General features: G+C 52.5%; 1 protein-coding gene across 2 annotated transcripts in view; it reads left to right on the plus strand.

The window, feature by feature from the left end:
- The first annotated feature begins 7,277 nt into the window (after positions 1–7,277).
- SLC7A1 (solute carrier family 7 member 1) overlaps positions 7,278–15,788 on the plus strand; it is a 70,425-nt gene continuing 61,914 nt past the window's right edge. The window contains exon 1 of one of the 2 annotated variants that reach the window (XM_058277009.2): positions 7,278–7,563. The gene's annotated coding sequence lies outside the window, so the exon portion shown is untranslated. The remainder of the gene's footprint in view (positions 7,564–15,788) is intronic. The other variant, XM_058277012.1, reaches the window with a different exon arrangement.

The following is a 15,788-nucleotide window of genomic DNA, read 5'->3' on the forward strand; positions in this document are numbered from 1 at the left end:
AATGTATTTAACCAATTCTTTATTTTGGGACATTAGGAAGTTTCCTTTCTTGCAGCTATCAATGAGCCTCCAATAAATATGTGTACATAAACCTTCGCGGCGCTCTCTCATCATTTTCTTACAGAGAGAGGTTATAGGAAAGGACCTTGCTCTTGAGGACAGGCACAGCATTTTTGTGGTGGAGAGAAAGCATTTTCTCTGAAGAGCACAGGCATTCATGCAGCTGGTTTCCAAGGCCTCCTGAAATCTCTGGCAGAGAGTGAATTTAACTTATTAGCTTACCCATAGTCATATCCTCTTAGCCCCAGGGCTGCAATTTTCGATCTGAATGATCACCAGGCATGTCACTTGGTGTATTTTCTGCTGGGGTAATCTTCGGTCATGATGTTTATGGTTCGTCCCCTCTGAAAAGGTCAGGAAAACTCTTATGATAGAAAAGCTGTAGGACTCAGGACTCTTTTGGATATGTGACAGAAACCCAAGAAGAAATAGCTTTGGCAAAAAAAATGGCATCGCGTTGGCTTTTAGGGTGGCCTCAGCGAACACTGGAAGGGGGATCTGAGGCCCGACAGCACTCCCTCCACCTCTCACCTCTGATTTTTCTGTGCGTCCACTTCGTTTTCTTAGACCTGCCTATTCCACAGGCTGGAACTGTGGTTGCAGCCTGGCTTGGGTCTTCCTGGTTCTGCTGTCAGAGAGGAAGAGGCTCTCTCTCTATGCCAGTTCAGAACCGCTTGGCAAGGTGCTGCTGGCAGCTCAGCTCGGCTGCCTGCCCACGCACTGGGGGCCACCACTGTAGCTGGCGCCTGTTGACCAGCTGAGGCCAGCGCCTCCCACCTGCCCCTGACAGCATGCAGCGGGAGATGGGGTTTTGTGATTTGGGAGGGACAAGGAACAGGATTTCCGGGAGAAGGTGGGAGTGCTGGTTTCAGGGCAAGGGAGGGGAGTAGGCCAGGCAGAAGGGGAAGGAGCCCCTGGGAATGCACCTGGGAATGCAGCGGCTTCCACATTCCTTCCCTCTGCCTGGACTACTGGGGAGGGAGCCCCGATATTGAGGCTTCACCCCTTAGTCCACACAAGGCCAGCCCTTCCCAGCAAAGCTGTGCAGATATGCCTTGAGAAGGATGAAGAAGGATGCCCCTAAAGAAATGCTCCCACCTTTAGTGTTTTGTGTGACCCTGCAAATCAGTCACAGGTCATGCAAAATAATAATGTTCACCGTGCACCTGCTCCGTGCCAGGCAAGGTGGGTTAATTGCTCTACATGAGTAGGTCATTCATTTGTCAAGGGTACTAATACCTTTTTGTTAGAAAAGAGGAAACTGAGCTTTAGAGAGGTGAAGATATTTGCCTAAGTACCTGTCGCAGAGCCAGGATTTGAACCTCTGTCCTTTGTCTCCAGACTTATGCAATATAGTGCCGTGAAACTCACAGAAAATGGAGAGGCTCTGTTCCCTTCATCAGCTTAATAATAACCACGATTAACTGAGCACCTTCTATATGTAGTTCTGGCCCGGAGCATTACACAGATCCTTTCATTCTTACCATGAACTTCACATCTCTGTGGCAGGTAGTAAAATGAAACTGAGCTCAGAAAGGATGAGCGTGCTTTCTCCAGGCCAGCAGTTAGCAGGGAGTCGATGGAGTTCAAAACCACATCATGGGTGATATGAGGGCATTTTCAGGACTTGGAGTTGTCCTGAATGATATTGCAGGGATAGATGCAGGATGTTATATATCCTGCCATAACCCACTGAATGGACTGGGAGAGAGTGTAAACTACAGCATAAGCTATAATCCATGCTGCGTAGCAATCCTCTAAAATGTCCTCATCAAATGCAATGAATGTACCACACTAATGAAAGAAGTTGTCGATGCAGGAGGAGTGCGTAGAGTGGGGTATATGGAAACCTCTTATATTTTTTAATGTAACATTTTGTGTGATCTATGTATCTTTAAGGAAAAAAAAGGAAACAAACAAAAAAAGCCACACCTGTGTGGCTCTGATCCTGAGGATTTTTTCCAAGAAACTGCCGGAAGGTGCCGGGCTGGGACTTGACCTCTCAACCCTCACCTTAGACTGCATCTCAAGGACCCAAGCTGTAGCATCTCCTTTTTTAACGGTCTTGGAATCTTGCCTCAGTCATTGATTGAATCTAATTACCATCTGGCACTAGTGGTCCCTCTGTACCTGTAACTTGAATCCTGACCTGCTTAAAATTTGGCTGTATTTCAGAAATCCAGCCCCTTTTTTCAAGTGTCCTTTAGCTTTCCATTGAGATCTTAAGCATGATTACTTTCACCTACTTGCTCATGGGTGTGACTATTCACTTTTTCTTCTTGTTTTAAATTTTTATTATGGTAACATATATACAAGACAGAATTTCCCATTTTAACCACTTCCAAATATACAATTCAATGGTATTAATTACGTTCACAATGTTGTGCTACCTTTGCCACCAGCTATTACCAGAGTTTTCCATTACCCTAAATGGAAACTGTGACCCGCTCAGCAATAATTCTCCATTTCTCCCTCCCCCTGGCTCTGGTTACCTGTAACTGCTTTCCTTCTCTAGGAATATGCATATTCTAATTACTTCATATAAGTGAAATCATACAATGACTGTCCTTTTGCATCTGGCTGATTTCACTCAACACGATGTCTTTAAGTTTCATTTGTGTTGTTCCACGTATAAGAACATCATTCCTTTTTTTTTTTCAAAGATTTATTTTATTTATTTATTTCTCCCTACCCCTTGGGTTTGTCTATTTGGGACTTCCAATTTTGGAGGGAGGCACCTAATTACTTGAGTCACCTCCATTCTGAGCTTTGCTCTGTCTCACATTGTTTTTCTTCTTGTGTCTCTTGTTGCATCATCTTGTGGCATCAGCTTGCCACGCCTGCCTGTCACGCCAGCTGTCGTCTTTAGGAGGCACCGGGAACCGAACCAGGGACCTCCCATGGTAGGTGGGAGCCCAGTGGCTTGAGCCACATCTGTTTCCCCATCATTCCTTTTTCATGTGTGTATATGGTGAATGCATATATCATATTTATCCTTTCATTCACTGATGGACACTTGGTTTGCTTCTATCTTTTGGCTATTGTGAATAATGCTGCTATAAACATTTTTGTACATATATCTGTCTGAGTCCCTGGTTTCAATTCTTTTGGGCATATACCTAGAAGTGGGATTGCTGGGTCATATAGAGATTCTCTCTTAACTTTCTGAGGAACCACCAAACTGTCTTCCAAAGCGGCTGCACCATTTCAAACATTCCCGCCAGCAATGTATGAGGGTTCCTATTTCTCTATATTCTTTCCAGTACTTGTAATTTTCCTTTTAAAAATAATAGCTGTCCTAGTGGGTAGAAGTGGTATCGCATTGTGGTTTACTTTGCATTTCCCTAATGGCTAATGTTGAACATCTTTTCATGCACTTATTGGCCATTTGTATGTAAGAGATGTCTATTCAAGTTCTTTGCCTGCTTTTAAAATTGGATTGTCTTTTTAAGTTATAGTAGTTGCTTTTATATTCTTGATAGTAAACCCTGTTCAGATATATGGTATCCAAATATTTGCTCCCATTCTGTAGATTCTTTTCACTTTCTAGATATCATTTGATCTACAAAAGTTTTAAGTTGTGATGAAGTCCAATTTATTTTTTCTTTCACTACTTGTGTTTTTGGTATAAAGGCTAAGAATCCACTGCATAGTACAAGGTCCTAAAGATATTCCCATCTGTTTTCTCCTAGAATTTTACAGTTTGGGTTCTTATATTGAAGTCATTGATCCATTTGACTTAGTTTTTATGTATGGTATGAGGTAGGGCTCCACTTTCTTTTTTTGTATATGGATATCCAGTTTTCTCATACCAATTGTTGAAGAGACTAGTATTTCCCCATTGAGTGGACTTGACATCCCTGTCAAAAATCAATTGGCCAAAACTCAGTATGTAAATGCATCACCTTCCCCCCAAAGTGGGACATGACTCCTGGGGATGAGCCTCCCTACCGCTGAGGGATTACTACCAATCACTAACTGGAGAAGCAACTAGAAAGAGGCCTTGAATAAAAGGGTCAACTCAGACCAGCAGAATATCTCAGCCTACATGTTGGATTAAGTGTTAAAAACTGCTTTTTAACCTTGAATAAAAGGGGGAAATGGCAAAGACAAATGAGTTGACATGGCTAAGAGTCTTCCAAAAAGAGCCAGGAGGTCATCAGAGGGGTCACGCTTATGCACACCTCAGCAGGACTCCAGAAAAAGCCAAAATAGATACAACCCTAGGCACTGGTTCTCCTGAAGGCTACGGAGATCCACAGGGTGTATAGTCATGGCAGATGGATTTGGAACTCTGTGTCATGTCAGAGGGCCCTACTTCGGAATTTGTGTTCCTGAGTGTGACGGAGCTGGACTCAGATGTGACTTTTTTACACATGCGTCTTCTGTCACTTTTACTGAACCTGTGGTTGGCGCTACGGGTGGTCCATACTCAGAAGACTTGAATCTCTGGACTACTCATGTGCCAGCTGGGCCCTGAGCCTCAGCAGAGTGGCAATTCCTACTCTCTGGTTCGTTGGACTTACCCAGGTCAGCTAACAGGGAGGTGAAGATGGTCAACCACCACACCAGGGAATCAAGAGTGCCTACAACTGTAAGCAGAGGAATTGCATCCATCATCCATGTGGAATCCAAAGCCCCCTCTTGATCTAGAGGTGGAGGGGACATCGCCATCCCAGGGTCCACAGAATGGAGGAATAAAATATGGACTAGAGTGGACTTACTGATATTCTACTATAAAACTATTGTGACGAGTAATAGAAGAAATTATATCATCGAGGTGGAGAAAGTGGCCACAGTAGTTGCTGAGGGCAGGGAGAGGGTAGAAGAGATGTGATGTGGGGGCATTTTCGGGACTTGGAGTTGTCCTAAATGATATTGCAGGGTCAGATGCTGGAACTTATATATCCTGCCATAACCCACTGAATGTACTGGGGGAGAGTGCAAACTACAGGGTAAACTATTATCTGTATAGTGCAGTAGTGCACCAAAATGTGTTCACCAAGGGCAATGAGTGTGCCACAATGATGAGGGAGGTTGTTGGTATGGTAGGAGTTGGGTGGGGAGGTAGGGGGTATACAAGAACCTCTTATATTTTTTAATGTAATTTTTTTTGTGATGTATATATTTTCAAAAAAATACAATTTACAAAAATGATGTGTGGGGGTGGGGAGTGGGTTATATGGGAACCTCTTTCTTGTGTTTTTTTTATGTTTTTTAATGTAACGTTCCTTGTGATCTATTAACTTTAATTTAAAAAAATTTAAAAAAGAAAAAAGAAAAATCAATTGGCCAAAGTTGTGTGAATGTTCACTTTTCATTGAGCGTCTCCTATTGTCTTTGTGAAGCCTTCTGGATGGGAATGCTAAACTGAGCAGAGTGCTAAAACTCCTTAGTTCAGCTCTGCCTATAAACCCATCCGGGCTTTCGGATTATACAAAACTAACTCTACACTGGCTCTCCATGTTACTCATCCAAGCAGAGCATTTCTACAATTTACTAAATTTTACTTTACTGCCAACACTCAGTAAAAGTAAATAAATAAATCAATCCCATCATCTTCTTTCAAACACTGAAGGATTATCTTCTCATAAAGGTATAAGGATGGATCACCTATAGACAGAGGTGAAATAAATACCTTGCAGAAAATCTCAGTGAGTGAAGTAACAGTTCAGATTCAAACCCAGATGTGCTGCCAAAGGCAAAACAGGCTTTTTTTTTTTTTTTTAAAGATTTATTTATTTATTTAACTTCCCCCCCTCCCCTGGTTGTCTGTTCTTGGTGTCTATTTGCTGTGTCTTGTTTCTTTGTCCGCTTCTGTTGTCGTCAGCGGCACGGGAAGTGTGGGCGGCGCCATTCCTGGGCAGGCTGCACTTTCTTTTCACGCTGGGCGGCTTTCCTCACGGGCGCACTCCTTGCGCGTGGGGCTCCCCTACGTGGGGGACACCCCTAGAGTTCCTGACGGGCACACTCCTTGCGCGTGGGGCTCCCCTACGTGGGGGACACCCCTAGTGGCACGGCACTCCTTGCGCGCATCAGCGCTGCACATGGCCAGCTCCACACGGGTCAAGGAGGCCCGGGGTTTGAACCGCGGACCACCCATGTGGTAGACGGACGCCCTAACCACTGGGCCAAAGTCCGTTTCCCCAAAACAGGCTTTTTGAACCACACAGTGCTTCCCTTCCTGTGAAGGAAGGGGCGTCCTTGGTCCACAATGCCAGCAGGTAAAAGGGGCTGCGAAGATGGCCCAGCAACTTCTTTATGCGACTTTCACCACTGTATAGCTGAAACTGAAGTTGTTTGAAAACAACACAAACATGGTTGCATATGATGCCAGGCACTGCCCAAAGTCTTTACAAAGATTGACCCATTTCTAGGTGTTCATAAAAGCCTTTTCTGCACCCAGCACTATGTAGTTATAAATAAATTCTTCGTTTAATTCCAAGGGTGCACAAAACCCAGTGGCTGACCATGCGCCCCACGACTGGGGGGTAGGAGGGTGTGGAAGGGACTGAAAGGCCAGCGACATCCATCTGTTCCTTTCTTTCTCCTTCTAAAGCCAGAGGGAGGCTGGCAGTGTCAGTCTGTGTCCAGCTCACCCCTCTCTTGCACAGCCTACGGGAACTTCACAGACTGTGGTTCTTCCTGTTTTTTTGGGGAGCACAGAGACAAGGAGCTCGTGGGGTGAGCACTGTGGGGATTCCGTGCTAAAGTTTCTGTGGGATCCTGGAGATTCTACGGAAGTCAGCTGTCCAGAACAGCGCTCAGGCCAGGGTACACAAGTAGGGTCAAGCTTTATGGCCTTTCCCGACAACAGGCAAGGGTATGCAATTAAGGTAATTACAGCAATTCATAGTTAAATGACAACGACAGGAACTTGTACAGTAACCAAACCAAACGGAAACCAAACCCCAAAGTCTTCAAGTCCATTCCGGGTCTTTTCTTTGGGGGGAGGAAGCCTGGCCAGATCCCGGCTCCAGCGGCGGGAAGCACCCCCCGCAGGGCCCCAGCGCGCCGCAAGGGGCGGGCAGCGGCGGGGACTGGCAGGGAGCGAGCACACGCGGGCCGGCCCGCCGCAGCCTCGGGAGGCGCCTGGGGGAATCCCGCGCCCCCGCCCGCCGCGCTCCCCTGCGCGCGGCCCCCGCCGCCTCCCGGGCGCGCCGCTCATTGGTGGCCGGCGGGTGACGCGCACGGGCGGGCCGCCGGGCGCCGAGGGCGGGCGCGGGGCGGGGAGCGCGGGGCGCGCGAGGGGCGGGGGCGGCGCGCGGCTGATGAAACCCCGCGCCGGGTCCTGCCGCCGGTGCCCCATTTGCCCGCGCGCAGGTGTGAGCGGCCGCTCAACGGTCTCGCGCCTTCGCCCGCTGCCGCCGCGCCCACGCCCGCGCGGGTGCCAGTCCCGCCGCTCGCCGCCCCTCCCGGCCGCGCTGCGCGCTGCGCCCCCCGTGCGTCGGTCCGTGGAGCCATCAGCCCCGGTGCTCCCGCATCCCGCCCGCCGCCGGCTCGGTGAGTGCCCGGTCCCCATCGGCAGGAACTCCCGGGCTCGGGTCACCGTGATCGGGGTCCCGGCGCGGCGAAGGGCGGCCGGGGGCGCGGCGGAGAGCCGAGGGTCCCGCGCCGGGGCCGCGCGCTGGCTCCGGGGCGGCCCCGCGGGACGGCTGGGCGCGCGGGCCGGTACCCGTGCGGCTGTCGCGCCCCGGAGTCCATTTTGGCTGGCTGGAGGCGCGGCGTGGTGCATGATGCAACACCCAGGCAGGGAGCGTGGGCGAGCCCGCGCCGGCCCGTGCCTGCCCCGCGCCGCTCTCGCGAGCCCCCCGGCGCCCCGCTGCTCGGGGTGGGCAGGGGGGCGGCCTGGAGGCGCCCGGAGCCCCGCCGGCGGCCCGGGAGCCCTTCCCTTACATGGCGCGGGGCAGAGCCACCCCGCCCCGCCACGAGGCCGGGGACGTGTCATCGCCGCGGGCCCGGACTCCGCCGGGGGTCCCCGAGGGTGGTCCCGCGGCAGGTGGGCGGCCTGGGGAGCGCTCCGCGATCAGCCGCCCGGGGGCAGCGGCGCCGCGTGCCCGGACCCCGGGACGCCCCCCGGACCGCCGTCGCCTCGCTGCCAGGCCCCGGGGTGACTTCAGGGAAGCCCCTCCTTCCACTTCTTGGTGGGCTTCCTTGTCACCTGACTTGACCCGAAAAGGCCGCGTTCAGCAAGCCTTCCAGATGGTTAGGCGCGGGAGGAAGTTCTTCCGGCGTAGTGACAACCTGGTCTCAGAATTTCCCTTTCTGCGTAGTAGAAAACTTCCCAGGCGCAGCGTGGGGCTGTCACTAGACCCGTGTGGACTCAGGGCGTCTTGGTGCTACCGCGGCGTGCCCCTTCCGGCTCCTTCCCTTTTCCGTGGGTGTGGGAAGTGGACAGTTGTGTTTGACTTGGTTTGAATACACAGACCTGTGCCGCTTAGAAAAAACTACACGGCTACGCTCTCGTGTTTAGAAATAGTCTGGGTGGGGTTTATTCCAAACTTAAGTTGCAGGAGAAGAGGGTTGGGGTTTCTGTATCAGGTGTATTTCCTCAAAAGCGTGTTCTTTCACTAACGTTTGGCCAGTAGCCCCGTGTACCATCTGGCCTCTGGCCGAATTTCCTAATTGTGTTTCTCTGAACCATAATTTATTTGCGGCTTACGTTGGCCTTTCTCGCCCTTTATGTTTGGTTCAGATAATGGGAAATCATGATACATTTATTCCCCTGATAGTTTTAGTTGGTCTCAGTGGAAATGGTCGTTGTTTTTTACATGAACACTCCCATTTGTCATTAAAACAAAGGTCCTATTTAAGTCACCCAATCAGAATAGAAACTCTGGGAGAAAAGGTCAATAATGGATTAAAATAGTTGTAAAGATTTGGCATAGTTAAGAACTTGTTTAATCATTATAAATCTGAAATTCAAAGAGTGTCAAAGGAGTTTTGAGTAACAGGACAAGGCTTACTAGAGATGAGACATATACTCTGTTGTCTGAAACTGGATGTTTGTGCACGTGGGCACTGCTGTGCATATAATTATTTGATTTAAAGGAAAAAAAAGGCTTGAAAGACAAGACAGCTGACCTTAGTGAGTTTGAGTTCTAAGACACATGTTAGTACATTTGATCGACGGCCCCATTCTTTGATGGAGTAAACTACGTGTTGACTGATTTTTCTCGTCTAGTTTGCTTTTGTCAAGGCCAGTTGGCTCGGAGGGCTCACTCTTATGGCCAGTGCAATGAACCTCTTCTCATCGTTAACCAGATTCTTGGAGGATTTGCTGTTACTGATCCTTGGGAGGACTTTGAATCAGGAGCAGGTGCTTCCTGTGGTGGAGAGAGAGGTTATCCCCTGGGCGAGTGATCCTCTGTTATCTAGCTGCAGAGTCCGCCTGGGAGATGCCCAGGTTCTCACCTGGTCCTTCGCCTTCATGCCAAGGACACCTGTGCATGTGACGCAGGATTTTGTTATATGATTGATTGGCCCCTTCCCCCATCCTTTACATTTGGGGGGGCGGTCACAGTGCCTGTAGGTCAGCAGGAGTCCGCTTTCACCCAGTGAGACAGGCTGCCTTTGGAACTCAGATCTACTTTGGGAGAGGCACATCAGCTGCTGTGCGGAGAAGAGATGGGGGCCAGTTAGGTGGGCTGCGCAAGTTTGGTGGAGATGGTGGAAATGCCAGGTGATTGCCTCCTGGGTAAAGGTTGACCGTCAGGACTTGCCAGGAGTTGACGATGCTCTGAGAGAAAGCAGATAGGATTCCAAGGAGAGTGGAGCTGGAGAAGCTGAGGAAAGAGCATGTCTGGTGGAAGAAGGTTTCTTAAAAGTCAGCACCTACCGGGGGACAGTGTGGGGAATGGGGTGTTAATGCTTAAATTGTTGTATAGTCCTACGGTTGGTTTGGTGTTTTTAAATTTTATTCTAGTAACACATATACAATCTAAAATTTCCCCTTTTAACCACATTCAAATATGTAATTCAGTGCTGTTGATTATAATTCAGTGGTTTTCTTGGAGAAATTGTAGGTTTATAGAAACATTGGGCAGAAAATAGGGTTCCCATAGTTGCCCCTCACACAGTTTTCGCTGTTACTAACATTTTGCTTTGGTGTGGTACCTTTGTTACAGTTGGTGGGGCAATATTATTATAACATACTATTAACCATAGTCCATAGTTTACATCCCCAGCCTGGACGTCTCTTCTGCTGCTGTCCTGTCCGTCCTTGGGTACCTGTGGTCTCTGTCCTCCCCGCCACACTCCAGGGGGCAGCTGGTGGTGGTTTGTGTGCTGGGGAGGGTGGCCTGTGGCAGGGGGCTGCCTCTGCTTTCAGTCCTGGGCCCACCCAGCCTGCACCCAGCGGCACGGAGCCTGGGCCCACCCTCTGCACGCCAGGGTCTCATCTCCTTCTGAGAACGAGGACAGCATTTTCCTGCCAGGGGTAAACCCTGGCGGCCTCTCCTTTCTCATAGCTTAGCCCCCACCTTCAGCTCCAGAGGCGGCCTTGAGGATGACCCCTGCCTTCACTGCCGTTCATCGTGAGTCCTGATTGGCTAAGGAGCTTCAGTGCGTTTGGCCATCTGAATCTGCTGGGAGGACGGCAGCAGCTTGGTAGAAAGATGGGGACTGCCAGTTATTTTCACTGAGCTCCCAAGGCATCTGAGCAGGCGTGTGCCATAGGCCGTGGGTGCCACGACTTCCCTGGCCCTTTGTGGTGCCCCCTGGTGACAAGGGCTGTAGGAAAGCCCGTTCTGGGCCTTGGACTAGGTTCTGGCCCCAGGGCCACCGCGCCTGCCACACCCAGCCGGCTTCCTTATTGTCAGTAGAGTTGGAGCCAGCAGCCGGGACCTTTGGGGACCTTTGGTGATCATGCCGGGCACTTGGATTCCCGCTGCCTGACTAAGGGAAGGGGCCCTGGGCTCACCTGTGTACTGGGGTCACCTGCCCTGAAGGTGAAGGTAGCACCCATCCTGGGAGAAGCGTGGCTTTGGGCCTAGGGAGAGCAGCCCTGCTTCCCTGGGTGGGCAAAGCCTCATCTCGACTTCTTGAGCGAAACGGTTGTTTGCTGTGTAGACAGCGCCGCGCGCGCCCCGCAGACTCAGTGGTGACGCTAACGCGTGCATAGGCCACCGTCTTTGAATGAATAAAGGCACCAAGCCACCAAGTGTACATTCCTCTCCCGAATTAAGTTCTTCCGGGTACCAGCCTGCAATTCTGCACATGGCATTTGGGGTGGAAGACTGACTCCTCCAGTTTCTGACACTCAGGGGCACCCGGCTGAGTGGATTTGGGGTGGGGGGAGGCGGCCCTCCTGCTGTGGGACGTCGCATTTCCACATGTCGTTCTGCTTTTCTGGAGGCACACGGGCACGCCCAGTTTCGTCACTTACCTTTCCATGTTCCTACAAGGCCTTTTTAAAAGTCTTGCTATAGTAACATATGTAACGGTTCCCATTTTATCCACTTCCAGGTGTGCCGTTGAGTGGCATCAGTCACGTTCACAATGTCGTGCTCCTGTCACCACCTCCCATTACCAGGTAGAAACGCTGCACCCCTGAAGCGCTGGCTCCCGGTTCCCCAGCCCCACCCCGGTGACTGCCGCTCCACCTGTCACATCTGTGAGGCCACACGGTACCTGTCCCTGCGTGCCTGGCTTAGTCCACTCATGTGCTGTCTGGAGGGCTCAGCCTGCCGCACGGCAGGGCCCGTGGCAGATGCGCTCAGTTCGGTCCTTGGCCGAGAGGCCTTGACCTACTCTCCCACTGACTGAGGAGCCAGCCTCTGCCTGCCCGGGCGGCCCGTGCCCTGCTTCCTGGAGACCGTCGCGGTGATGACTCGGCTGCAAGGGGGACCGCAGCCCGGGGAGGCTGGTGAGCTCCCAACACCCCGGCCGCACTGGGCATCAGAGGAGGTGTGTGGGCCCCGCTCACCCGGAGCACCCCAGCGTGGGCCCCGCCTGGGAGGGAGGTGCCTCTTGTAGGTACTTTCCCACCTTGCACGCCCGTAACGTGCCTCTAGCGCCTGCCCTGTGGGGCTGGGTCAGATGCGATCACCCACATGCCGCACGCAGCTGCACATCTGGCTCACACTGCGGGGTTCCTGCAAATGTTAGCTGGTGTGCAGGAAAGAAGCCTCGGTGCTGTGATGCAGGTGTGGGAGGAGAATTTTCACAGCGACTTTATTATGCCCCCCGGTGCCAGGGTACCGAGGCACACACACGAGCCCCTTTCCTTTGTGTTGTGTCTAAACCGCGGGGGGGCATGTTGTGCCAGGATGTTGGGGCCTGGCGGCCTCTGAGGTGGCTGCTGCGTACACCCCCCGGCCCGGGGTCTTGCGTGACCCTCGCACCTGCTCTACTGCAGGCTCTTGATGACTGTCCCTTCGCAAGTCTCTGGGCTGCTTGGGGCTCTGATGAACTGGCTGGAGCCTCGCTGGCCTGGCGCTCTGAGTGCTCCCTGGGGGGGGGGGCGCAGGTGCCCGTGAGTCTCAGACCCCCACGCTTAGCAGGGGCTTTTCCGCCCAGCAGCTCCGGCCCGCAGACCTCACAGCCCATCTCAGGGCTTGCCTGCATGCAGGTGTGCGTGTGCGTGAGGGTTCACGCGGCGTGTAGTATGTGTGTCCATGTGGTGTGTGTGTGTGCCTGTGGTTTGTGCGTTGCAGGCGGCGTGTGGGGTATACGTGCGTGTGCATGTGCGTGTGCATGGGGGGGATGGATGTGATCCTTCCAACCCAGCGTTTTGTCCACACCACCCCGAGGGCCTTGGGTGTAGGAAAAACCAAAGCTGAGAGCTGGGGGCTGTTTCTGACCGCACCTTCCTCCAGCCCTTCCTTGAGTGATGAGGGGATCGCCCGCTGCCTGGGCTGGGGGCAGGGGGTGGCAGTTAGTGGCAGGGGGAAAACCCCACCCTGTCTTACGTGTCCTTCTGCCACTAAGACCCTCATAGTGGTCTGCTGCGCTGGCGGAAAACAGCCTCTCCCTGCTTCTGTCTGCCTCCACGCATCTGCTGAGTGTTAGTATCTGCTGAGCATCTGCTGAGTATCTACTGAGCGCCTACTAAGTATTAATATCTGCTGAGTATTAGTATCTGTTGAGTTTCTATTGGGTATTACTATCTGCTGAGCAATGCTGAGTACTGAGCATCTATTGAGTATTACTATCTGCCGAGCATCTGCTGAGTATCTACTGAGCATTTGCTGAGTATTAGTGTCTGCTGAGTATTATCTGCTGAGTATCTGTTGGGTATTGCTATCTGCTGAGCAATGCTGAGTATCTACTGAATATTAGTATTTGCAGAGTATCTGCTGACTATTAGTGTCAGCTGAGCATCTGCTGAGAATCTACTATTAGTGTCTCCTGAGTATTAGTATCTCCTGAGTATCTGCTGAGCACCTGCTGAGTATCCACTGAGTATTAGCATCTGCTGAGCTCTTCTCATCCCCTGCTGAGCACCTGCTGAATAGCTCCTGAGTATTTGTATCTGCTGAGCACCTGCTGAATATCTGCTCAGCATTAGTATCTGCTGAGTATCTGTTCACCTCCTGAGCCTTGCTGGGCAAAGGCCGTCAGCCAGGAGGATAGCCTATGATGGCAGGCCCGGGGGCACCTCACGGGTCTTCATTTGACCCTCACCACCCCCCGTGAGGAAATCGAGGCAGCTGCCAGTAGGGGCCCCCAGCTGGGTGTGCAGCAGCCGAGCGAGGGGTGGGCTGGCTGCAGCCTCCTGATCCCTGCCCACCCAGTGCCTAGGGCCAGGCGGGCGCCAGGGACCACTGGCCCATGTCCCTCCTTGTGTCCGGGTCAGTTCAGGGGTGCTTGGCGCCCTGCTTTTCTCCTCTGCTTTCCCTCTGCTGCCCTTTCCTCCCTCAGCCCGGAGGCTGAGCCCCCTGCTCTGGGCACAGCTGGAGCTCAGGTGCCTCCGGTCCATGTCGTCCCAGGCCAGGGACTGGTGTGTGCCCGAGGCTGGGCTGCCCCCTTCCCTGTCGCCCGCCGACCAGCCTGTCCCCAGCACCGTGCTGGACGCAGAGCTTCCTGCCAGACCATGTGGGAGCCCGGCTTTGTTCCCTGCATGCCACCCCCCTGGATGGCTTGGGGAGACCCTTTGCAGGGGGCCTGTGGGAACCCGAGACCCGTGTTTACAGGGGGGTGGTGGCCTCCGTCTCAGGACCCCACACTTCTTCTTGAGACCAGTGTGGTCCTCGTAGTGCTGCCCCCAGATCCTTAGTTTGCATCATTCTCTAATGCAGTCACTTGGGGACGTGTCCTTCCTTAGAACGCACCTCCTTGGCACCCTCAAAACATCCAAGCGCGGGGTGCACGGGGACCGCGAGGGGCTTGGAGTGGTTTCCACGGCCGTGTGGGTCTCCCTCTGGCCCTCGAGCCCCGGACCTGCCTTTCTTCTTTTTCCTCCTTTTGGGTTAAAGTGAAGGAGCTGTTCCAGCAACTCCGGCATACCTTTTTCTCAGATTGAGCAGTTTTCACATTTTGTCCCGCGTTTTTAGCATTCTCTCCCCCTGTGAATACAGACACGGGTATGTGTGCGGAAAGACAGATGCACACATGCGTTTTTTTCTGAATCCCTTGCAGACGTGGAAGACGCCCTGCCCCTGTATTTACCCCTGCAGACTTCAGTGCCGATTTCCCAAGAACAAGGTCATTCTCTTACACAAGCCCCGTGCGCTCTCCCATTCAGGAAATTCAGCAGACACAACACTGGACCCAGGCCACAGCCCACATTCAGCTTTCAGTCGTCCCCACCAATGTCCTTTACTCCTTATTTTTAAGGAAATCTTTCAGAACTGTTGCTCTCATTTTCTTCCTCTTAAGCCTCTTTACGAAATAGTGTTTCTAAACGATCGAACGTTCGTGGCGAAGAATGGGAAAATCGCAGAACCCCCAAAGGGAGGGTCCAGGGGCCGCAGCGGGTCAGGCTCGCTGTTTGCCCTGCCCCGACCACTTGCCCACCCGAGTGGGGAGGAACCAGGGCTTCGGTGGCGGCTGTCCTCGGGTAGGGAAGGGCGTGACCCTTCCTCCACCTGCTCAAAGCTGGACAGGCTGCAGGTCCTCTCTCACCTGCTGTGTGCCCCACGCCCCCTGCCTTGGCGGAGGGTCAGGGTGGGAGGGCCCCCCGTGCGGCTCACGCTTTGCCCTTTGCGAGCCGCCAGGCTGCTTAAATGTTCCTGGAAGATTTCGGAACCGTTGCATGCCTCGAGGTTCGGCTCTCACTCTCCTGCCCCGTTTACCTCTTGTGGTCTTTACCAGACGTAACCCCCAGTGGCTCGACTTTTCCTGGCCCGGGAACGGGTCTTGGCTCAGTGGAGCCCGGCTTCTGGAACGATTTCGTTCTTAGAAGCAACCCTGGCGGTGGCCGCGGCTCCACGTGCATGCCTCAGTTTCCTGAAGCTGTGAATCGACGTGTGTGCAGAAGGGCCCGGTGGGAATGATCAAAGCCCCGAGTATTTTTACCTGTGTTTGTTTTCTCTAACCCTGCACCAGACCCTCTCCTGGAAGGAGGTGGCCTTGAGAGTGACTTCTGGGGCTGGGCCCAGACCGGCACCCCCTGCAGGGCTCAGGTCTCAGGACAAGGGCTTGCCACCCCAAGGCCGGTCTTCAAAGAGACCCTTTGAAGTCCAGACATTTCCTTTCCTGAAAAGAAGGGAAATTGAAATTAAAATGTATTGTTCTGTGTAGACAATGTTCCCTGGATCAAAGAGGGGAATGGGGCTTATATAGGG

The sequence above is a fragment of the Dasypus novemcinctus genome, chromosome 15 (genome assembly GCF_030445035.2).
Source record: "Dasypus novemcinctus isolate mDasNov1 chromosome 15, mDasNov1.1.hap2, whole genome shotgun sequence".
Classification (NCBI taxonomy): Eukaryota; Metazoa; Chordata; class Mammalia; order Cingulata; family Dasypodidae; genus Dasypus; species Dasypus novemcinctus.